This window comes from Fundulus heteroclitus, chromosome 22 (genome assembly GCF_011125445.2).
Source record: "Fundulus heteroclitus isolate FHET01 chromosome 22, MU-UCD_Fhet_4.1, whole genome shotgun sequence".
Classification (NCBI taxonomy): domain Eukaryota; kingdom Metazoa; phylum Chordata; class Actinopteri; order Cyprinodontiformes; family Fundulidae; genus Fundulus; species Fundulus heteroclitus.
The window spans coordinates 917,220-940,297 of NC_046382.1; the positions used below are offsets into that span (position 1 = coordinate 917,220).

Here is a 23,078-nt window from a genome sequence, read left to right on the forward strand (position 1 = left end):
TCAACCCACCAGAACTTACCTCAACCCACTAGAACTCACCTCAACCCACCAGAACTTACCTATACCCACTAGAACACATAGAAACCCACTAGAACACTTAGAAACCCACTAGAACACTTAGAAACCCACTAGAACTCACCTAAACCCACCAGAACTCACCTCAACCCACCAGAACTTACCTAAACCCACTAGAACACATAGAAACCCACTAGAACACATAGAAACCCACTAGAACACTTAGAAACCCACTAGAACTCACCTCAACCCACTAGAACTCACCTAAACCCACTAGAACTCACCTCAACCCACTAGAACACTTAGAAACCCACTAGAACACTTAGAAACCCACTAGAACTGACCTAAACCCACCAGAACTCACCTAAACCCACCAGAACTTACCTCAACCCACTAGAACTCACCTCAACCCACCAGAACTTACCTCAACCCACTAGAACACATAGAAACCCACTAGAACACTTAGAAACCCACTAGAACACTTAGAAACCCACCAGAACTCACCTCAACCCACCAGAACTTACCTCAACCCACTAGAACTCACCTCAACCCACCAGAACTTACCTATACCCACTAGAACACATAGAAACCCACTAGAACACTTAGAAACCCACTAGAACACTTAGAAACCCACTAGAACTCACCTAAACCCACCAGAACTCACCTCAACCCACCAGAACTTACCTATACCCACTAGAACACATAGAAACCCACTAGAACACTTAGAAACCCACTAGAACACTTAGAAACCCACTAGAACTCACCTAAACCCACCAGAACTCACCTAAACCCACCAGAACTCACCTCAACCCACCAGAACTTACCTCAACCCACTAGAACACATAGAAACCCACTAGAACAGGAGAACCCAAACATATCAGGCACTAGACCACACCTCCCTACAGGCTGTAGGAACATCTCCAGCCACTAGATGGAGCTCTTTACCTTCCAACCCTCTGAGAGGGAAAGCTTGAGCCCAGGTTTCTAATGAATAATAAAAAATAATAAACCAGTTCAGGTTAAAGTTTAAAACAGGATTTATTCTCAATACTGAGTTTATTCTAGATATTTCCCTCAGATTACGGCCTCTGATGCCCAATAACTGCTGATTTGATGGGCAGTTTAAAAGTTTCTTTTTTAAATTCAGCCAGATTCATCCATACCTCACCGGGGGGCGGGGGGGGGGGCTGTGGACTGAAGTGGAGCAGCAGCAAGTCCACTTAGGTCACCTGTCCTTCACTTAAATTCATTTCTATTTAATCTGATCGACTGAGACGAGCTGAAGAACAGCAAAGATTCACATGAATGAATCATTTACTGCTGGAGTTTAAGGCCGACCCGACTCAGCAGACGTGGTTCTGTTCCTGAAAATATCCAACAGACTGGTCACCTGTCTCTGAAAGACAGAGATAACCAGTCTGACCTCCTCAGGAACCATTACAGAGTCAAATAAAAGCTGATTCTAGTGTTTCTATTGTTGTTAAACTCAGAGGGAGCTGGCTCTAACTTTGGGCTGAACGCTGCAGGAACCCTCAGACTCCATGACTCCAGGTTTCCATGTTGACACTCATCCTTCCTGTCGGTCCAGCTTTCACCATGACCTCACTTCCTGCCAGGCCTGGGAACATCAGGACCACGCTGCTGGTGGTGGTGGTGGTGGTGGTGGTGGGAGCTTTCTACTTCTAGCTGCTCCCCAGAGAGGGAAAAACAAGAAGAAGTCTGGTTCTCAGAGTAGAACATGAAACAGTCCAGAAACAAAAGCCAGAGGACATCTGACCAAGTTAAAACTAATCCAGGATAACTCTGGTGTCTTCCTCAGAGGTTCACACTTTGATTTCTCTGTTGTTTAAGATCCACTGACATCACAGTGGATTCTTCTCTCTTTGGGTTCGGTTCTCTCGCTGTGGTTCCTGTCTGGTTCCAGTTTGGCTGTTCTTCTTCTCTCCACACCTGGTTTCTGTTCCTCCTAAGGTGACCTGCCTCATGTCACCTGTTCCAGACTCATCAGGGGGAGGAAAGCTGCTGGTTTGTTACCAACAGGCTGATCCCGCTGAGCCTCAGATGTTCTCCTGCAGCTCCTCCTCTGGTTCTCAGCGACTCGTCTCTAACGAGCGTCTGCTGACCTCCAGACGTCTTAGAGCTTCTGTCAGGTGTGGAGGAGGATGGAAACACCTGGAACCTGCAGCAGGGCGTGGCCTGATGAGCAGACAGCACTCAGGAGCTCAGAGAACCAGACGTGATGAGGACCTGGTTGATGGGGAGATGTTTGAGCTCCAGCATGTCTGCATGACAGGATCCGTGTGTTGGGGGCAGATTATAAAGCCGTGTGGATATTACACCAGTGGGTGGTGGGGCAGATGAGTGGGGCATCTTTTCTCCCTCTGGCTGAGCTTCAGAGCGTGCAGCTGACCCAGATCTGCTGAAATCTCCTTTAATCTGCAGCCCGTTCTCAGGGAGCATTTTTTCCCAGCATGCCCCTGGGGTCCACATGAAGGACCGGCCCTCTGACCCGTCTGCATGGTTCTGTCCCAGACGTCTGGTTTAGGTCTTTACTGAGTTTATATTTAGTTTTAGTTTCTCTCCTCCTCTCAGGATCAGCAGATTCTCATGGAGTCACTTTAGTCTAAGACTTTCTCTCATAGCTGCTCAAACAGGAATTATTTCTTATAAAACTCAGTGTTCAGAGTTTCTAATGAGATCAGGCTGAGCTGTCCTAGCGAGGAAAGGAGCCTCCATGCTTCCTTGATTCTCTCCTTTAGGAAACGCTGCAGCATCCTTCATGAAAACAGATTATTCAGGCCTATAATTCTCTGCAGCGGTCGGGCTGAATAATCCAGATTATGTCTGTAAATCAGAGCTCAGCAGGGGAGCCGTCTGTAAAAACTTTATTCTTTTTACCATAAAACTTCTGTGGATTCTAATATTTTAGATAATGTTTAATTTCGTCTCAGTTGTGAGGCCAAGTCATTTCAGCTCTCTGTGAAAAAACTAGACAGTAAAAAACTATTAAAGATGAATGTGTTCAGTTAAAGAACCAAAACATGGTGAATGGTGATTCATCCGGATCAGAATCAGAACCGCCTCTTGTTGCTTCACACAAGGAACATTAGTTCGGTTCCACTCTGCTGTCAATGACTACGCCTTATGTAAAGGTAACACCAAAGGAAAATAGAAATATTTTAAACATTCAACAACAGACATGGATGGATTGGAGCAAATACTCCTGGTACCGATCCGACTGGACCGGCCTGGTGTCTTTATTGTGACTTTATACAGCAGACAGAGACCGTTGTGGTGGTTTGTTCTGGTTCTGTTGTATCCCAGTTTAAATCTATTGTTTTGTTTATCATTCTGACTTTATGAATCCCACATGTTCTGGATCACAGATCAGTAGAACCTCTATCAGTAGAACCTCTAAGTTATTTCTGACCAGAACCTCGTCCCAGTTTTGTTAGGATCGGGTCAGTTGGGCCGGTTCTGTTGCCACCATCGGTGACCCAACGTTAGCAGTGAAACCCGTCAGAGGAGACAGCCGCTGGGGAGACGTTGGTTCAGCGGGTTTAGGGTCGGTTCTGTCTGGTTGGGTTCAGGTTTCAGTCCCAGGGGACGTTTACTGAATCTTTACTTATGTCTTCTAGTCATTGAGATTTAAAAACGTTTAGAGGATGAAGCAGAGAAACTGAAGAACTATTCATCTTAGCTGCTCTGTTTCCTCTTTAGGTCCACTGGGTCCCAGAGTTTAGTTTCTGGACTCGTTTCAGAACCCTACAGTCATTTTTAGCCTCGGTTCTTTCTCATTTCTATTTCCGACATCTCCACCCTATAATCTCAGTTTGAACCAGGAGCTGAATTAGAGATGAAGATCTCCCTGACCTGCAGCCTTCATCTGAGTCAATCCTTCAGGTTTTATTAAATAAAAGAAACCGGCTTACAGGATCATGGGAACCAGGAACACAGCAGGGTGCAGGAGGACCTGACAATGTGTGTGACACAGAGAGTTGACCCTAAAGGGGGAGAGATGGAGGAAACAATGGGTGGATGATGAGGCACAGGTGAACCAGGTGAACCAGGTGAACCAATCAGCAGCAGGGACCGGGGGACAATGAACTGGCAGGAGCCGAGGGAGAACTGAATCTAACAGGGAGTAAGATAATGGGTCTGACATGGAGAACACATCTAACTACCTAAGAAGGAACAGAAAACAGAACTACAGAATGATAAAGCCATAAGTTACTAAATCTATAACAATAATACTAATAATGTCAGAGCAGATCCTGGACTAAAGAAAGACCAGCATTAAATAAAGCTCTAACAGGACTACTAATGGACGTAGCTATCCAGACAGAAACTGAAACTAACAACTACCAGAATCTATAATTAAGATAAATGCTGAGCAGAAACTACACAAAGATAAACTCCAGGATCTGAGGAGAAGCATAACAAAGGTCCCCAGGGAGCTAAAATAAGTAATGATGTCCCTGGAGACGCTGACATCATGTGGTTTCTCTCCTCTGCAGGAAGGTGTGGTTGAGTAAAGAAGGAAGTCCAACGAGTCGGATCACCAAAGCCAAGTTCACCAACCAGAAAGCCATCGATAAGGTGGAGATGTCCGGCTTCAAGACCCGGTTCTGAGCTGCTGAGGACCTTCTGCTGCAGAGCTTCTGCTCCACAGCTTCTGCTCCACAGCTTCTGCTCCTGCCTCTGGGACTGTGGAAACGCTGAGAACTGGTCCTGGAGCTGACCACCAACCTGTTAAAGGCTGAGATCTGATCTATTTATGAGGTTTAAGGGTTTTAATGAATTCTTTGTGTGCTTAAAGCAGAAATGTTGAAACTAAACACTGTAAAACCTAATTACAGGCAGCATGTCTGCATGGAGCCATCACATGGAGGCAGGTTGCTATAAAACGCCTCAAACCCTGAAGATTAAGTTAATTTAAGTTATTGAAGATGAAAACTGTTACTTTTATGTTTTTAAAGCTCCTTTATTTTTTCCCCATTTGTTTCAGAAAATGTTCTTTCTGCTGCGCTTATATTTATTTCATTTCTCCACCTGGAGCATAAATAAACCCACGTGGGTTGTCTGTGTTTAAGGTTAAATTAATGCCATTGAATTACCGCTAGTCTTAATGGTTCTGGACAAATAAAGTTGTGTTGTCACCCAGCGAGACTAAGCAGTTTGTTCCAGCTAGTTTGGCTCAAAGCAGACAATAAAGAGACTTTTGAATTAGAAAACATCAAAGTAAAAGTCATCCAGAGTTCCATCCCTCTGGTCTAACTAAATGTGTTTATCAGGATAAATATAGCAGAGTATCATCAGCACACTGACTCATTATTTACCTGAAAGAAACATTATTCTAGAGAGAATTGGTTCATGCCCTGAATCCTGTGGTTCTCCTCAAGGGAGGAAGAGTTGTCTGTATAAATTCATGAAGGGAACATGAAAACAGGGAATGGGGGAACCACCCAGGTCAAACCGTAGAATGAAATCTGTGTCTGGAACGTCTCTGGATTAAATCACGGTGGAGGCTGAGCATGTCAGCAGTTAAAGCGATGGGAGCGTTGTGCATCAGGCTGCAGGTCAGATCCCTGCAGGCGCTGCAGCCGGCAGGTTGCTTCACTGCATGATGGAAACAAACACACAGCCAGGTGTTGCGTAACAGCAGGTCACCTGACCAGGAAGCTGCCATGTGACGCAGTTAAAGCCGGCTGGAGGATCCCTGATCAGCTGATAAACCCTGACGCAGCGCAGCGATCAAAGGGACCAGCCTGGAGCTGTGATGTGATCAAACTGCAGGTTATTAAAGTCTATTTCTGTCTGAGAACATCTGCAGCATGAGCGCCGTCATCAGGAAGGAGCACTCAGCCTGGAGGAGCACGCTGCTGGAGGAGCACGCTGCTGGAGGGGGGAGCTGCTGTCATGGCAACCGGCCTGGAGACGTTAACCAGTCAGACGCACAATGAGGAGCGGAGAGTGGGAGGTGTTGCTGCTGGATCACAGCAGAACCTCCTCTGATTAACAGCCTGAGCACAGCCGGGGGGGGGGGGGGGGCCCTTAATAAAACGTTATTCTGGTCCCATCGGACCGCTGAGGATCAACAGATTAAGGTTCTGAAGTTGGTTCTGTCAACAAGCCTCATTTCTGGACTCTTCAGTGTTTCTGATGCTGGGATCCATCATTGGTCAGTTCACCAGTTAAACCACACGATCATTATTAAAACATTAGATTCATGTTTGGTTTATGGAGACAAATGTTGCTGAGGATGGAGATTTTTCTAAAATTTAAAGTAAAAAAATCAGCTTTAACCTTTCTATTTTTTCAGATAATTTATATTATTGGAGCATAAAAAGTTTTTATTTTAAGAATAAAATATATTTCTGGAGGTAAAATGTCATTTAGAGCAAATATCTTGAATAATAAATAAAACATTTGGACCAAATATCCCAAGACATGTTCTATCAGTGTAGCTGAAGCCAAATATCATTGAAAAGCCAAACAGAAGAACCCTTTCTGCATCCCTCCATCATCTGGACCCCCTCATTAGTGCAGGGTCATGGGGGGGGGGGGGGGTCTGCCTATCTCTGGTGGTCAGTGGGGGAGAGGTGGGGTCCCCCACAGGTCACCAGTGACTGTGGGAGGAGGCTGGAGTACCCTGAGAGAACCCATGCATGTTCAGAGAGAACAGAAATGAATCCGTTAATGAATCTAGATCTGGTTCTGAGAGCAGACGTGTTTCCCAGCATCACTTTAACTTTTATTATCCTGGTTCTGACGGTGGAAACGTTCAGCTTGATGTTCCTTCAGTTGTTCTCTGGTTTCTGGTTTTAAGCCTCTGCTGCAGAACCTGAGCCTGAAACTGAAAAGCAGGAAGTTCTGAAGTATTTCTGAACTGTCAGAGGCAACAGGTTCAGAGAATCAGCTTTAAATGCGAGGTTAAACGGGTCTGTTCTGCAGAACCAACCTGGTCCGGATGCCGACATGAGGCAGAACAGAACCAAAGAACCACCGGGTTTAACCAGAGCTCCAGAAGACCAACGACCACCTGAAGATCTGATCCAGTCAAAGGTCATTACATCAGCAGAATGATTCTAACCCCAGAAACCCGGTTCTGGATTCTTAATGAACCACTGCGGTTCTGTTGTTGATTGGGTTCTGTCTGCTGTCTGGGTCGTGGAGCTGCAGTCGCTGGTTCTGGGATGTTTCTGTCCCTCATTCTGTCTGTCTGGACCCACCCAGGGTTAATAAAACCCCTCCAGGAGTTCTGGGGGACTGGACCGAACCCTCTGGGTCTAATTTGGACCCAGAGGGTTCTTGAACCGGACCATGTTGGTTCCGTCTGTTTCTTTCAATCGTGGAGCTTCTCCTCTCCACGTAAAGCTGAACCCTAAAAGCCTCCGTGTCAGAGACCGGCCCGGCTCTGGTACCGCCTGGTAGAACCAGAACCAGAACCCGGCGCCGTGGTTCTGGTTCTGGTTCTGGTGAATATCTGCAGTGAGTATTAATAACAGGCGAGCCGCCCCCACGCTGCTGGAGAGACGGCAGAAGGAGCCCACTCAGTCCTCATGCCTCTGGAGGAGCATCCTCCGCCTCCTCTCCCGGCAACCGTAGTGGTCACCGTGGCAACCGTGTTTGGCATCCCATAGTGGTCACCGTGGCAACAGTGTTTGGCATCCCATAGTGGTCACCGTGGCAACCGTGTTTGGCATCCCATAGTGGTCACCGTGGCAACAGTCACAGAAGAAGAAAGACTCGATGGCTTCTCGTTTCCTGGGTGTTTCTCTCAGATCGTCCAGTTGACCCAAACGGGTCGTCCTCCTCAGCCAATCAGAACCGAGCCGGTACTGCCGGCCCGTCGGTACCGGGCGACCCGCCGGTACCGGGTCCAACTCTCCTGACATCTAGCTTCAGCAGCAGGATCTGCTCCCTGCTGACTGGGTTTGAACAGTACGAGCCCAGAAAGTTCTGTTGGTTCTGTTGGTTCTGGTGTCAGAACGCTGATGATGCTTCATTCTGAACCCTGACAGACAAACCCGTCCTGGAAGCTGAGGAACCACACAGGTCCAAGTATAGAAGAACCGTTTCAGAACCTGGCATCCCGTCCAGAACTGATCTGCTGGAGGGAAGAAGATGAAAGGTCCAAAAGCTGCAGTGACCCGGGACCATAAGTATTCATACCCTGGAACAGCTCCAGCATTTAGTCTGGTCCACCCTCAGTTAGAGGGACACTCCCAGAACCAAAGTTCTGCCTCCTGGAGAGGTGTTCCTCCCATTTGGACCCTTTAACAGGGAGGTTCTAAAGGGTTCTGAAGAGCAGGAGCAGACAGAAGAAGAGGTTCTGCTCGGCTTTCAGATGTTCAGACTGAGCGAGGAGCTGATTTCTCCTGCTCATGGTTCTGAAAGACGACCCGGTTTTAGTCTAAACACCTGAAGATCAGACGGTTCCTTCTCTGGACTCAGTTCTGGACCCAACCGGGCCTGAATCCTACTGGACCTCTGAGTGGAGCCACTAAGCTCTTCCTCACCATGAGTCGGGTCGGTTCTGAGCTAATCTTTCAGTCTTCATCTGTGGTTCTGTTTCTTTTATGATTACCAGGATTTCTTTAGAAGTCCAGATTACATCAAACGACCATATATGGACGTTTCCTGCTGATAGTTTCAGGTCAGGTGTTCTACTGAAAGTCATTCAGATGGATGAACAAACTAAACGAGGACGTCATGAACGTGACGGAGAACCAGGACGATGAAATGGAACCGCTTCTATTTCACAGCTAGAGGTTCATGACTTCAGATGTAGGAGCAGAAACTGTCAGAAGGTTCAGACTGGAAACATAGAACTTCAGTTTCCTAACACAGAACAAGAACAAGATGAGAAGAACGGACCACAGAGAGACAGAGAACTGCTGCAGAATGCAGGAGAACCCAAAGAAGAACAGAGACCCGGTTCTTAACGAGCTGATTAAAGATAACATCCTGGAGCCTGAAGAACACCAGAGACCACCAGAGGGAGACAGGAGCTCCATCTGCTCAACATGGAGAGATGATGTTGAATCAGAGAGAACCCTGGAGAACCCTGGAGAACCCTGGAACGGGTTCCAGAACTCAACCCACCTGTGAACAGGTTCAGAACCTGAATCAGTGTGATAAAAAAGGACGATTACAGGAAAGTTTCTCTGCTTTCTGAAATGATCAACGATAAACTTTCTGACTCTGAACCTTTGGATCATATCAGAACTTTCAGAGATTTTCTCCCCATGTTGATCCAAACCAGGCCACTGAAGCTCTCCTCCGTTCCTTCAGAACCAGAACCGGTTCTGGAACAGTGCAGCTGCTTCGGCTTTAGTTCTGATGGGACATTTGGACCTGTTAAACCCACCTGAGCTGAGTCGGCACCAGCTTGGTTGCTTCAGTTTGGCATCATCCTCCCTCTGCAGCCTCTCCTCCTCCTCCTCTCAGGGACGCTTCATTTATCTACCCCTGCAGCCCACAGGGGCGGGGACAGCAGAAAAGCAGCGTCACAGATCCAGAGCTGCTTATGGAGAACGTTCTGTGGAGTCTGACTCGTATAAAACAGCTGATCCGGTTCAGTTTCATAAAACTGCAGGAAATGTTTTACTGAATTAAAGATGTGAAAATATTCCCACATTTGGACTAAATCCAATTTTCTCAGATTTAAACTGGATGTAAAATCAGAAGTTTATTAAAAAAACAACAGGTATAAACTGACCGGTTTAGGGAGGATAAACTGACCTCTGACCTCTGACCCAGCTGTTTGCTCCATGTTTCCATGGAAACCAGTGTTGGTGCGGATTTGAATCCCATCCTGCTGCAGCCTCCTCTGTGTTTGTCAGGTTTTAGTCTCATTTTTGTGGAGGCGTTTAAAACGTTTATGGAAAATATCTGAAGGATTATTGGTTTAAATGGTAGCACTGTTGCTATGGAAACCCTTTACAATAAGATCCAAATTACAGCTCCTGGATTATAAAAATCATTTTGACGTTTGGCAGTTTTTTTAGCTTTTAGTGTTTCTTTTTTTTCCATTTTGAGGCGTTTTGGTTCTGAGAGTTTTACTAAAAGCCAACATCCAGTTTGTCAGTACATCAGAATATTTCATCAAACCCAGAAACATGAATCCAGAAATGAGGACCCACTGACCAGCAGGTCCATGTTCTGTTCAGAACCAGAGTACCGGGTCTGGGCTCCTTTTACCTGAATGCAGCGTGGCATGGAGGAGATCCACCTGTGGTTCTGCTGAGCGGTTCTGCTGCCTTCAGGTCATCTGGATCATTGGTTCACTGCATTCACTGTGGACTTCAGAAGATCCAGTGGACCAGAACCAGCAGACAACACGGCGTCCCAAAAACGTCACACTGGACCAGAACCACCGTGGATTCTGGACCTCTGCACTCCTCCTCCAGACTCTGGGTCCTAGATCTCCAAATGAAATGAAAGTTTGCTTTCAGCTGAAAACAGAACCTCGGACCTCTGAGCAACGGTCCGGTTCTGTTTCTCCTCTCTGCTTCAGGAGAGGTTAAACACAAGGAATGGTACCGTTTCAGCTCGTGTTCTGGACCCGCCTGTGGTTCTGGAAGCTCTGAGTGCAGCTGCAGATCACTTCTTCAGAGTCTCCTCCAGAATCCTGAGAGAACTTCTCTCCACCAGAGCGATGGTCACCAACCTTTATGAGACGGAGCTACAGAGCTGACCTCTGAAGAGTCAAAGTTCCCTTTAACTTCATGAAAATACAGATTTCTATTGCAGTTTTTAGATATCGTCATTTTTAAATCTAAATAAATACAAGTGTGTTTTTTTTATAGGAAGAACAATGAAATAAAATAAATGAATAGATGCAGCTCACTGGTGGGTTTGGCTGTTTTTAGAACCGCCTCATTGCACCACATGTGGCCTCCAGGTCAGCTTCCATCAGATCCTCCAGGTTGGTGAGAAAGTTTCCTCTCTAAGGAAACCCAGCAGGTTGCATCAAGTCTCTCCAAGCAGCATTCACTCCTCCTGAAAGAGCGTAGAGCCACAGTGGACAGTCGTCTGCATTGTTGATGGCTTTGCAGCAATCCCTCATACTGAGCATGCATGAAGCGACAGTGGAGAGGAAAACTCCCCTTTTAACAGGGAGGAGAACCTCCAGCAGAACCACAACCAGGCTCAGTGTGAACGCTCATGGACAGTTTTTCCTTCCACCAAACTTTCCTGTCAGATGCTTACATCCAGCCCTGATTAATGAGCTCTAATCATCTTAACTCCTGGTGTGGAGACTGCCATCAGGTCAGCTCTCTCCCTCTGACTGCATGGACCATGATGACGACTAATAATGATCTATTCCTCCTGGTCTGATGTGATGATCTCATTAATGGGGGAGTTTTGGGTTTTTATTTTATTTATTTTATTCATCACAATGAATAAAATAAATAAAACAGGGTTACTGAAACAACGAAATATTTTCACTGTTTCCCAAAAATCTGGAGTGTGAGCCAGAGGGCGGTGCAGCCCGGTGAGCAAACCGAGCGCTCCTTCCGCTGCAGTGTGCGCCGCGCTGGGGGCGGGGTGAAGAAGAGGAGGAGGAGGAGTGGAGCCCTGCTCTCTCTCTGCTGCCTTGTTTTTGCTCCGAGCCTCCAGCAGCCAGGCCGTCCGTCCTTCACTCCGAGCGGGACTTCAGAGCGCTTCAGCCGGCCTCCAGGTGAGCGTCAGCCCGCTGCGGCGGGTCGTGGTGTCCGTGTCTCTGCGTGGATCGGTGCTGCGTGTCCGTGGGGCTCAGGTGTTTCCACGCGCTGCGGCTGTAGTGCTGCTTAGATGGTGCAGCATCAAGGATCACCTGTGGGAGGCTGGTGGAGCTGCGGCTCCTCCCCTGCTGCTGGTCCTGGTCCTGGTCCTGGTGGTTCTGGTTCTGGTGGTTCTGGTTCTGGTTCTGGTGGTTCTGGTTCTGGTGGTTCTGGTTGAAGTCCGCAGCGCTTCTCTGCTCTGACCTTCTGTCTGTGGAGCTGCAGGCGTGGTTCTCCTCTCTGACCTCAGAACAAAAACACCAGATTCTGCTGAAGCCTCCTTCATCCCTCCTGCTCCTCTCGGAACCATGTGGTCTTCCTCCTCTGGAGGTTCTGACCCGGTCCAGATGCTCCTGCTGGGAAGTTTGAGGCGTTTTCTGGTGGCGCAGACCCTGATTTCTGGTCCTGTGGAGTCATTATGTAACCAGATCCAGGCTGGACCCCCCCCCCCCTCTTCCTCCTCCTCCTCCTCCTCTTTCTCTGTTCCTTCCATAATCTGCTTTTTTCACTTATCTGCTCACTTCTTGTCTTTCTCTCTCCTCACATTCTTCCCTTCATCTGCCCCCTTTCCCCCAGTTTCCCCTTGATCTTCCTCCTCCTCCTCCTCCTCCTCCTCCCAGCAGTGGGAACAATCAGTAACTTGTTGCCACTCCTCTGAAATGTCTCAGGGAGGTGTTGGTTTGTCCTCCTCATCCTCTGCAGTCAAACCAGAGCCATGAAGTCACAACCTCAGCTTGTTGCTGGTTGGGTTCTCCGTTCTGACGGTTCTGACGGTTCTCTCTTCAGCGTTCCTGCTGCTGTGACAGGAACCTGTTCTCTGCAGGTTCTCAGAACCCCCCAGCGGTACTTCAATGATGTTTTGTCGACTCATCAGAACTTCTGGCAGAGGTCTGACTGCTGCTGGTGGACTTTTACAGTTTCCTGCAGAGAACTAAACCAGCTGCTGCCCCTCCCTCTCCCTCTCCCCCTCCCTCTCCCCATCATCCATAAAGCCCGCTGGCCTCTGATTGGTCCATCTGGACCGCACAGGCTCCGCCCTAAACATTTTAAAGCATTTAATGGATCCAAACTCCACTGAGCTGCATGAGTCGACCTTTTAGAACGTTTTTGGTAAAATTATTAACTAAAACCATTTTATAGATGGAGACTCCCAAAAACCTCCGATAGAAACTTTAACATTAATTAGTTTTATTCAGATTAAATGTGATTGTTGGTATTTAACCTTAAAACACGTCAGCGTTTAACTGAACACGGTTCCCAAACCATCAGCTGTTACGGTTTGGTTCTGGATCATTCTGGGTCGTTCGGTTCCGTTTATCCTGGTTCCATGTAGACCATCTGAACATAACGCTTTAGTTTAGCCTGTTTGAAGGATTTCTGGCTCATGGAGATAAAAACCAACAAACTGTTTAGTGACGTTCTGCCGTACTCCCTGACCTCTGAGTGACCTCAGGAAGTGAAGTCTACCTGGATCAGCCGGGTTCAGGTGATCAGACCCAGCCTGACTGACCTCCTGCTGCTGGAGCTGAAGCTGATCAGGGCTTCATCATAACACCTCCTAGCTCCTAGTTCCTAGTTCCTCGCTCCTAGCTCCTAGTTCCTGTTCCTAGTTCCTAGTTCCTGTTTCTAGCTCCTGTTCCTAGCTCCTAGCTCCTAGTTCCTGTTCCTAGCTCCTAGCTCCTAGTTCCTGTTCCTAGTTCCTAGCTCCTAGTTCCTAGTTCCTGTTCCTAGCTCCTATCTCCTTAAGGGTTCTTAGCGTTGGTAAGGGACGTTTGAAGATCTAGATCAGCCCTGGATGGAGGTCCATCTAGAGGTCCATCTGGTCAGCCATTGGCTAACAGGGGGGAAGCCCCGCCCACCAGTCAGTCCTGCCTGATTGTGGCACTGAATCGGCTCTAGAACGTTCTGGAACCATGACTTGCTCCCACCTCGGTTCCTCTAACCGGGTTCTGCCGGGTCAGAGGTCCGGTGGAGGAGATGCAGGTCCATCTCAGAGAAGCTGCTGGGATGCAGAGAGAAACCCGATCCATAGATCATCAGGTCCGCTGCAGCTGTCCCTGTTCTAATACCGGCTATTATTAACCTCAGCACTCCGGTTCTGCTGCTGCTCCGGTTCTGTTGCTGCTCACGGTTCTGTTGCTGCTCCGGTTCTGCTGCTGCTCCGGTTCTGTTGCTGCTCACGGTTCTGCTGCTGCTCCGGTTCTGCTGCTGCTCCGGTTCTGCTGCTGCTCCGGTTCTGTTACTGCTCACGGTTCTGCTGCTGCTCACGGTTCTGTTGCTGCTCCGGTTCTGCTGCTGCTCCGGTTCTGTTGCTGCTCACGGTTCTGCTGCTGCTCACGGTTCTGTTGCTGCTCCGGTTCTGCTGCTGCTCCGGTTCTGTTGCTGCTCACGGTTCTGCTGCTGCTCCGGTTCTGCTGCTGCTCCGGTTCTGTTGCTGCTCATGGTTCTGTTACTGCTTATGGTTCTGCTGGCGCTGAAGGAGACTTCCCGTCCCCCATCAGAACTTCTGGTGCCAGGACTTCACCTGGACATGACAAACGGTGCAGTTATAGATCCAGTTCAGTTTAAAGCAACTGGATCACGACCAGAACCTGATTTGGACCTGATGGAGACGTCCTGAGGATCCAGAACCTGTTGTGGTTCTGCTGGAACAGGTTTGGATCCTCGCAGTGAGACCAGAGGTCCAGTTCTTCTTCTCTGGTTTATTCTGTCTGATTTCTGGTACCGGCTCTGAGCTCATGGGTCCACGGCGCCGCTGACACGCCCCGCTGACTGGGATTGGTTCTGCTGGGTCATGTGATCAGAGACTGGACCGGAACCGGTAGAGACCTGAGGAGCGTTTATGAATCAGTTTATATAAAAACATGAAAGCTGAGAGTTTTAATGACAGAACCATTGGGTTCTGGTGGTTCTGGTGGTTCTGGTTATTTAACACACGCCTCATGGATCCATTAAAAAGCTCACATCCAGATTCTCCCTCAGACGTAATAAATTAAACGTTGAACCAGTTCTGAAGGAATTCTTGGTGCCGAGACGTGAAGCGGATCAGAACCGACCCGTTCCAGCTCCAAGCTGAGCTGCTGTACTGTCAGAATCCAGGACAAAGTTCTCAGGTTCTGGAGCAGGTTCTGAAGGTTCTGTCTGTCTGGGCGAGTCAGAGAACGGAGCTGAAGTTCTGATCGTTGCTGGACGGGCCTCCATGTTTGGACCAGAACTAAAGGAGGGGCTCAGAATGTTCTGAGGAGGAGGAGGAGGAGAGAGGGAGGAGGAGGAGGAGGAGGAGGGAAGGAAGGAGACAGGGAGGAGGAGGAGGAGGAGAGGAGGAGGAGAGGAGGGAGGGAGGAAAGGAAGGAGACAGGGAGGAGGAGGAGGAGGAGAGGAGGAGGAGAGGAGGTATGCGTGGGAGAGGGAGGAACCAGGAGTGAAAGGAGCGGTGATCCTCAGGGAGGAAGTGGGTCGAAGGGGAAGGAGGAACGTTTTCAGCCTCTGAGTTCTGGAACCAGAGGTTCTGTTGAGGTTCTGCTGAGGTTCTGCTGCTGGACGCGGTTCTCCACAGCAGAACGTCAAATCAGATAAAAATAAAATCTAATTATGATCTGGAAGCAGATTTATGAATTCTGGATTAAAACTAAAACATTTAAAACTAAACGTCTGAAAATGTTATGGAAATATTTTTCATTCTAAATTTATAGATTTTAGGTTTTAAACTTTTTTTGAAGTTGATTTCAGACTTTATCCGTTTAAAATGAATAAAATGTTTAATTTGGAGTCTTTTGAAGACACATCAGAAAACATTAAAATATAAATATGCACTAAAAATATGAGCTTAATAAATGACGTTACCATGGTGAAAATAAAATAAAGGATTATTCAGATTAAATAAAATGTTTTAAAGCTGAACAGGAAGAATTAGAGAAAAGAACGTTTCATATAAAGTTTCCAGGATTAATCCAACAGCAGTTCTGATCCGGAGGTTTTGGTTCTGACCCGTTTCTGGGATGTTCTAACTGTGAAACGGTCAGAACCTTCTTATCAGGGAGGTTCTGGTATGTTGGTGGTTCTGCTTCCTCTCACCGCTGATGTTAGTGGAACCGGGTCACCCCCCCCCCCCCCCCTCGTCCATGTCAGGTTCTGTTATCTCAGAGGTTCTGGTTCAGGAACCAAAGATCTCCTCAGGAGACTGAAGGGTTCTGGGTTATGTTCTGTTTCCGGACCTCATCAGAACATTTATCAGAACCTCTGAGGAGAATCTGCCGCTTTGACTGTATCAGTGTGTCTCAGGTGGTTCCGGAGGTCCAAACATGGTTCTGAGACATTTGGCACACTTGGACCTATTGGAGGACTCACTGCAGACCGACGGTGATGCAGCAGAACCAAAGCGGGTCGGGTTAACGAGCTGACCGTCACAGAAACTGGATTTAACTGGAAATAATGTCAGAACCACACCTGAGACGTTTTCAGTGTGGATGGATGGAGGCAGAGGTTCTGACCGGTTTATGGACCCGGATCTTCTGGACCTTCAGCAGGACTCCATGGCCCCTTCATGCCAGAGACGTTTGTCAGACCCTGTTGGGCCTCAGTGTTCTGGTTCTGTTCTGGAGTCAGACCCAGCGGCGGGGAGGCGGGGTCGCCATGGAGACCAGGACAGGAAATGAAAGTGGCGCCGCTGCCTCTGGGCCGGAGACCAGCGGACCGTCTGTGGACCCCCAGCTGGATCAGAACTGCACAGAACTGTTCCAGTGAACCCACCAGAACCGACCCGACTCGGCTGTATTTCTGTAAGAAACGCCTCGGTTGGCATTTAAAGACTCAAAATACGACAAAACAATAAAACGAAAAAATATAATAAAGCAAAATAAAGAGCAGAGAGAGAACAGCGTCTCAAACTGGGTCAGAACCAGAGAGGAGCTTTAAAAGCAGAAAGCGGGCCTGATGTGGAGCGGGTTGTTCTGTGGTTCTGGTGAGAAGGCAGTAGAACCAAGGAGAACCTCCCAGTTCTCTGAACGACTGATAAGAACCGATCTGGTGACCCGAAGGAACCACAGCGAGCAGGTCTGAGCGGTACTGGACCAGAACCAGGCAGGTTCTGTTCCGTATAGTTCTCTTGGTAAATGTAACTAGAATGTGAAGCTAACCGGACCAAAGACTGGACCTGGGTCCGGTTTAGGCGGTACTGAAAGCTTTTGGACTGAGGATTACCAGAATCCGTGTCTAATGAAGGATGATCCACTTCAGGTTTATACCGGTTCTGATCCCAGTGGGTCCGGTTCCCAACAGAACAATCAGAACTCCAGAACCTGATGTTTTTATGAAGATCACAGAACCTAAACAGACAAATCTCCGGTTCTCAGTTTATCTAGAGAGTTAAATCTAGAATTGGAGCCAGAACCCAGTTCCTGCTGTTCTGCTCCAGAGTGGTTCTGTTAGGTTCTCCGGACCTGTTCTGGTTCTGCCTGTTACTGACCGGATCTCAGCTTTTAACTTGAGTTAAACTGGAGCTCCTTGTCGGGTTTAAGGTCCGGTTGAGGTTCTTCAGCTCATGTTCTCTGGTTTGTTGGAGTTCTGGACCTGAACTGGTTCTGTTCAGTTATTAGAAGAACACAAGAACCCGGTCACTCTGGTCCATATTTAACTCTTTCTAAAACTGTTATTTAATAGATCTCATAGAACAGCGGGTCTGGTGACGAGTTTCCCTGCAGAACGTATTAAGGTCGTCGTCATGGTGACCCTGAGGAACCCAAACGGTTCTGATTCATTTAGATCTTTATTAATCTGAGACGACGATTAAATGTGATTTATTTTAGACAAACATTCTGGATTTAGGAAGAGGAGCAGGAGTCTGGAGCTGTGGGTGGAAGAAGCTTCTCTGTTTGGATCCTCAGACTGCTGCCTCTTCCTCCTCCTCCTCCTCCTCTTCCTCCTCCTGGGAGCCCAGTCGTTCCCTTCAGCCGCTGACATCAGCCAGGCTTACGTCAGTCAGCTCCACCCAGCCTCCATGACTTCATCCACAGCCCAGGAGCTCCTCAGATGTTCTGCTGTCCTCCAGCAGCAGCTGCTGCCTCGTTCCTCCTGGTTCCCCGTTAGTTTCTGAGGAACCAGGATGAAGATCAGATGGATCTTTGGTTGTTGTTGTGGTTTGTTAGCAGGAGGAGATGCAGGGATCTGCAGCAGAGGATCTCCTGAGTCACTGCAGCAGCGTTCAGACATCAGGCTGCTGGTGTGACGGAGCTTTACAGCCACAAATACCCGCTGACACACTCGGCATCCTGGGAAATATCTGTGGGCTCAGGGCGGGGGGGTGGGGGGTGGGGGTGGGTGACCTTGGTGCTCCTGGGCCCGCTGGGAGCCGGCATCTGTTTCAGTTTACCGTCAGCGGGGAACGCTGCGCTCTGATTGGACGCTGTGTGATAAACGGCCTGTTTTCCTTTAAATCAGCGTTAAAACTGGATTTTCCCTTTTAGAGAACATCAGTCTGCCTTTGGTCCACTAGGTGCTGCTGTTAAAAAGAACTAAAAATAAGTTAAAAAACCTTTAAAGGAGTGTATTAGAGCAGGTAAATAAGATAATCTGCCAATGGAATAAGATTTTATGCTCTTAAAACAGGAACAACTTATCTCCATCGTCTGATTTTAAGTGCAGTAAATCTAATGATCTTATTTTAGGGGTAAAAACTCTCAGATCATCTTATTTACCTCAGATCATCAGTCTGATTCTGATTACCTGCTCAGGTTAAGGACAGATACACTCATTTCATGAAGATGTGACTTACTTTTAGTTTCTTTTTTCTGTGGAGCCTCCATATTCAGCTGCAGTCCTGGTAATATTTAACCAGAACCGCCTAAAGTTCATCATCTGAGAAGATCATAAAGCTCTTCAGGTTTTTACAGTGTTTTTAAAACAGAGCGAAGCAGAAGAACTCGTGACTCTGAGTCGTTTATGTCACTGTTTCTGCTGAGGTCCATCATTTCTCCATAACTGCACCTACAGCAGAAAGCTCCAGTTTTCTCTCTGGAGACGATCTAGTCTGGATCTGATCCAGGTTCTGCCAGGATTCTGGTCCGACCTGAACAGATTCCCTCCATGGTTACCAGACGGTGGTTCTGGTGCTGCTGGGCTGGGTTCCTCTGATATGAGGCTGGGAATGATGGTCCTGCTTCTCTACGACGGTCTCCTCTGCCCAGAAGTTCTGACTTTAATCCAGCTTTATAAACTCAGCCTGTCATGAACTTTGACCTCTAACCTGCTGACTGAGGCAGCTACGGTCTGAGATGCAGCTGGAATATCAGAACCATGATGGCAGAACCTCCTCCCTCTGGACCTCAGCCTGACCACGGCGTTCCATTAAGGCTCTTTGTTTCCTAAAGGAAGCTGACAGATTTATGAGATTAGATGTGATGGCCCACAATGCACTGCAGCATGAGCCGGACAGGGCGGGGGGGTTGGATCGGAGCCGGGATGAGATGAAGGGATAACGGGCCGCGTTGATGGGGCTCCATCAGTCAAGCTTAAGCTATGGATGAGCTTTGGTAAATCTGATTTATGGAAGTTATTTTGCAGCTGATTCCTGTGAATGTTGTTCATCTGCTGCTGCTGCTGCTCATTAAATCCATGTTTCTGCTGAGGTTATACAGAAATGATGTTAAATCACGTCAGAAAGATTCTTAAAGAGCAGAAATGACAACAAAGCTGAGACTGAACTGGTTAAACATATAATAACCTGAGGTTAACCTGGAAAAATATAAATAATATTTCCACGTAGTGCAGCTGACAGATCTCTTTTTTTTATCATTGAAATAACAAAGTAAATGCTTATTTTAGTGGATTTGGACTCAACTTCGTCTTGATGCACTTCGTCGTGCATAGCCACGTTATTAGATTTTTTTTTTTTTATTATTTCTGAATCAATAGCTCACTCTGGTTGCATACAAAGTTTTTAGGAAAGTTTATCACACCTTGTTGGTGTATTAGTTGTTATTTTTGTGTTTTATGCTTTGATTTCGCTCAATTTGTTAGTAAATACAGCATTTCATGTTCATTTTTTAATAACAGAGGAAGTACGTACTGCACATGTGCAGCAGGGGTTAAAACAAGGAAGCGGCTAACGGCTATTAGCATCTCCAGGTGAAACGCTGAAGAAAAGTCCAATATTCTGTGAAAAAGACTGGAATGTTGCTGAGAAAACAGTTATGAACGTTGATGTTCACTGAAGCAGACGCCATTATGATAGTTCTGTGATACTGCCACTAGAGGGTGCCACGTCTGTTTATATCTGCTAATCATGCCCAGTGCTGAGGCTATTTATCCACAAAAAGGACCATGAAACATTATCAGGATGGAGGCTTGGTGTAGTTAACCTTATTTTATCATGATAAAAGGGTTTTGAAATTTACAAGCAAAATGTCTGCTGTCAAGAATACAGATGAAACATACAGCTCCACTGGGGAACTTCTACCAGCCGGTCCATTAGTTTGGTGTGGCGGGCTTCACATGCTAGCTTTAGCCGCTTGTTTCCTGCAGCGCCTGAAGAAGCAACAGGAACACGTGAGCGCCCCTCATGTTCCTGCTTGGAACCTCAACAGCAGTTAGTCAGAAACTCCACAGCTACCAGGATTTCTATTAAAGCTCAGACTTGTTTAAATAATTTTATTAGTTTTATTAGCATGATGTTATTTCCTGTTGTATGACATCATCCTAGGAAAGACCCTGAGCCTCCAAGCTGGAGCTACAGCTGCAGACGTTCCTCTGAGATGAGACCCAGATCCCAGCGTGGAAAGTTCTCAGCTTTCTCCAGAACTTTTCATCGTTCTTAGTGACTTCCTGCTCAGATATCTGGAGTTTAACATCAGCCGGTCATCTGAAGGAGAGTGGAAAAGGGAAGAGGACACATCTGGCCGGGCGGGTCACATCTGGCCGGGCGGGTCGAGGTTGGACTGCAGGTCATCTGAGCTGTGAGGACTGCAGGGAGGAGAAGTGGAGCGAGGGAAGTGTTGGAGGAGGATGGGTGGAGGCCAAAGGAAAGAAGGGTGGAGCAGAAAGGGGTAATTAAAGGGGAGGAGGGTGTTTATGAGGGAAAACTTGAAGACGGCTTATAAACAGAGCTTTGTGAAGTTTCCTTCTCCTCCAGTTTATTTTCTCCTTTCTCTCGTCCTTTCTTTTCCTTCATCTCTCCATCTTCTCCTTTTTAATCTGCTGTGCTGCCGTCAGACTGTGGGAACAACCAGTTCTCCTCAGATCCAGCCTCTGGGGACAGAACTCCTCCCATCAGATCTATAGTAGCTCTGTGAAGCTGCCTCTCTGGTTCTCCTGCTGCTTTCATGGCTGCTTGTTAACAGGATGGAGCCTTGATGGAGGATTTCTGCTGTTCCTCCACCTGAGACCAGAGTTCACACGGTCTGCTCACCTGAAGCCCAGACTGAAGGTAGAACGCTTTACCTCACCAACAGATTAGCTGGTCCTTTAACCCCTTTTGAAAATCGTTGGCTCTGATTTCTGAGTGGATCTGATTTCTGATTGGCTCTGATTTCTGATTATTGGATCTGACCACTGATTTACTCTGACCTCTGATTGGCTCTGGTCGCTATTGGCTCAGGCCGTTGATTGGCTCTGACCGCTGATTGGCTCTAGCTGCTGATTGGCTCTGGCTGATTATTGGCTCTGGTCGCTGATTGGATCTGGCTGCTAATTGGCTCTAACTGCTGATTGGCTCTGACTGCTGATTGGCTCTGACCTCTGGCTCTGATTTCTGATTGGCTCTAGCTGCTGATTGGCTCAGGCTGATTATTGGGTCTGACAGAGTTCTGAAACCTATTTTACTAAATGCATCAGAACTTAAAACTCCCACTGTTCTAAGTTTAGAGACAAATCAACAGGCAGCCTTTGGTCTGGAGGACCTGTTGTTCTCCAAAGAACAAACTGATCAGTAATGCATCAAGCCCCCAGTCGGTCATGTTCTGGTTCTGGTTTGAGAACCTTTTTTGTCAGCATGTGTTACCGTAATGAATGGTAGAAAGGCTCATGATGCTCGCAGACAACATAGAACACACAGACACACCAAGACAGATTATATTTTTTGGAGGTTGCTTCCTGTTAAAGGGGAGTTTTCCTCTCCACTGTCGCTTCATGCATGGTCATATGAGGGATTGCTGCAAAGCCGTCAACAATGCAGACGACGGCCCACTGAATTTAATGAAAGGTCGGGGGGGGGGGGGGCAGAACGTGGAGATCGTACCGGCAGTTTGTCCCTGATGGAGATGCTTCTCTCTGGTTGATCATGGGTGGATCTATCTGCAGAGGAGCAAGTTAACATCCAGGGGATTTGGTGAATACTGAAACTGAAGCATCATGAACACCTTCATGCTGATAACTGGTTACTGAGGATGAGAAAAGGGAACGTGGTTCTGATCCGGAGCCAAGGAGCCAGAACCAAACTGAAAACATCCGTCCTTCATGCCTACTGTATTACTGCATAATATTATTATTATTATAATAATAAGGTCATTACTATAGTAATAACCTTAAACATCTGAGGAGTAGAGCGGACCGGGCCGGCCCGTTTGGACTCCCAGTGGGTCCAGGACCGGTTCAGTCCAGTTTTCCCATGCAGGCTCCTGTAGCTGTGCTGCAGTGTCTAAGGCCCAATGAGAGCTGTTCTCTGGTTCTGTCTGATGGACGGGTCAGGAGGACTTCTGAAGAGTCCTCTTGACCTCTGACCTCTGCTGTTGATGTGGAGCCTTTATTTCTGATGCTTCACATTCCTTTAACCTCTCCTGCTTTATGTTTAAACCTGGTTCTGACTCCTGCCTGGTGCCACAGATCCTCCTCCTCAGTGGTGACGGAGGAAAAGGAGGTCATCTGCTCCCAGAGGAGCTGCGTCCTCCTTCCAGACCTCCATCTCTGCTTCCTTCAGCCTCGCTGCAACAAAATGTCCTTTCCTGGGTTCTGCAGCTCTGCCGCCCACGCTGCTGCTGCTGCTGCTGCTGCTGCTGCTGCATGATCCGCTCTGCAGAGAGGAAGCAGCGTCTGCTCACCAGGACGGCCTGGTTCTGGACCAGAACTCTGATTCTGTGGAAAATCACAGTCTGTTAGGGAGGTTCTAGAGTCGGTCTGAGCTCTCTGTTGGTTCTGTCTTGGGTTCTGGAGTCGGTCCTCTGATCTCGTCGTCTTGTCTGGGTCCAGGCCTTTCCTCCGGGTCAGAGGGAGTTCAGCTCCTCCCGTTAATTTGGTCCGTTTTGTCTGAAAGGTCGTGGATCGGCGCTGGAAGAACTCTGTCATCAGACGCAGAGAGAGCTTCTT

The 23,078-nt window shown here is 47.7% G+C and overlaps 1 protein-coding gene across 1 annotated transcript in view; it reads left to right on the forward strand.

Moving 5' to 3' along the window:
- Window positions 1–11,620: 11,620 nt before the first annotated feature.
- The window catches only part of LOC118556222 (spectrin beta chain, non-erythrocytic 1), a 96,783-nt gene continuing 85,325 nt past the window's right edge, over window positions 11,621–23,078 (forward strand). Inside the window, exon 1 of the mRNA XM_036126299.1 lies at window positions 11,621–11,704. The gene's annotated coding sequence lies outside the window, so the exon portion shown is untranslated. The remainder of the gene's footprint in view (window positions 11,705–23,078) is intronic.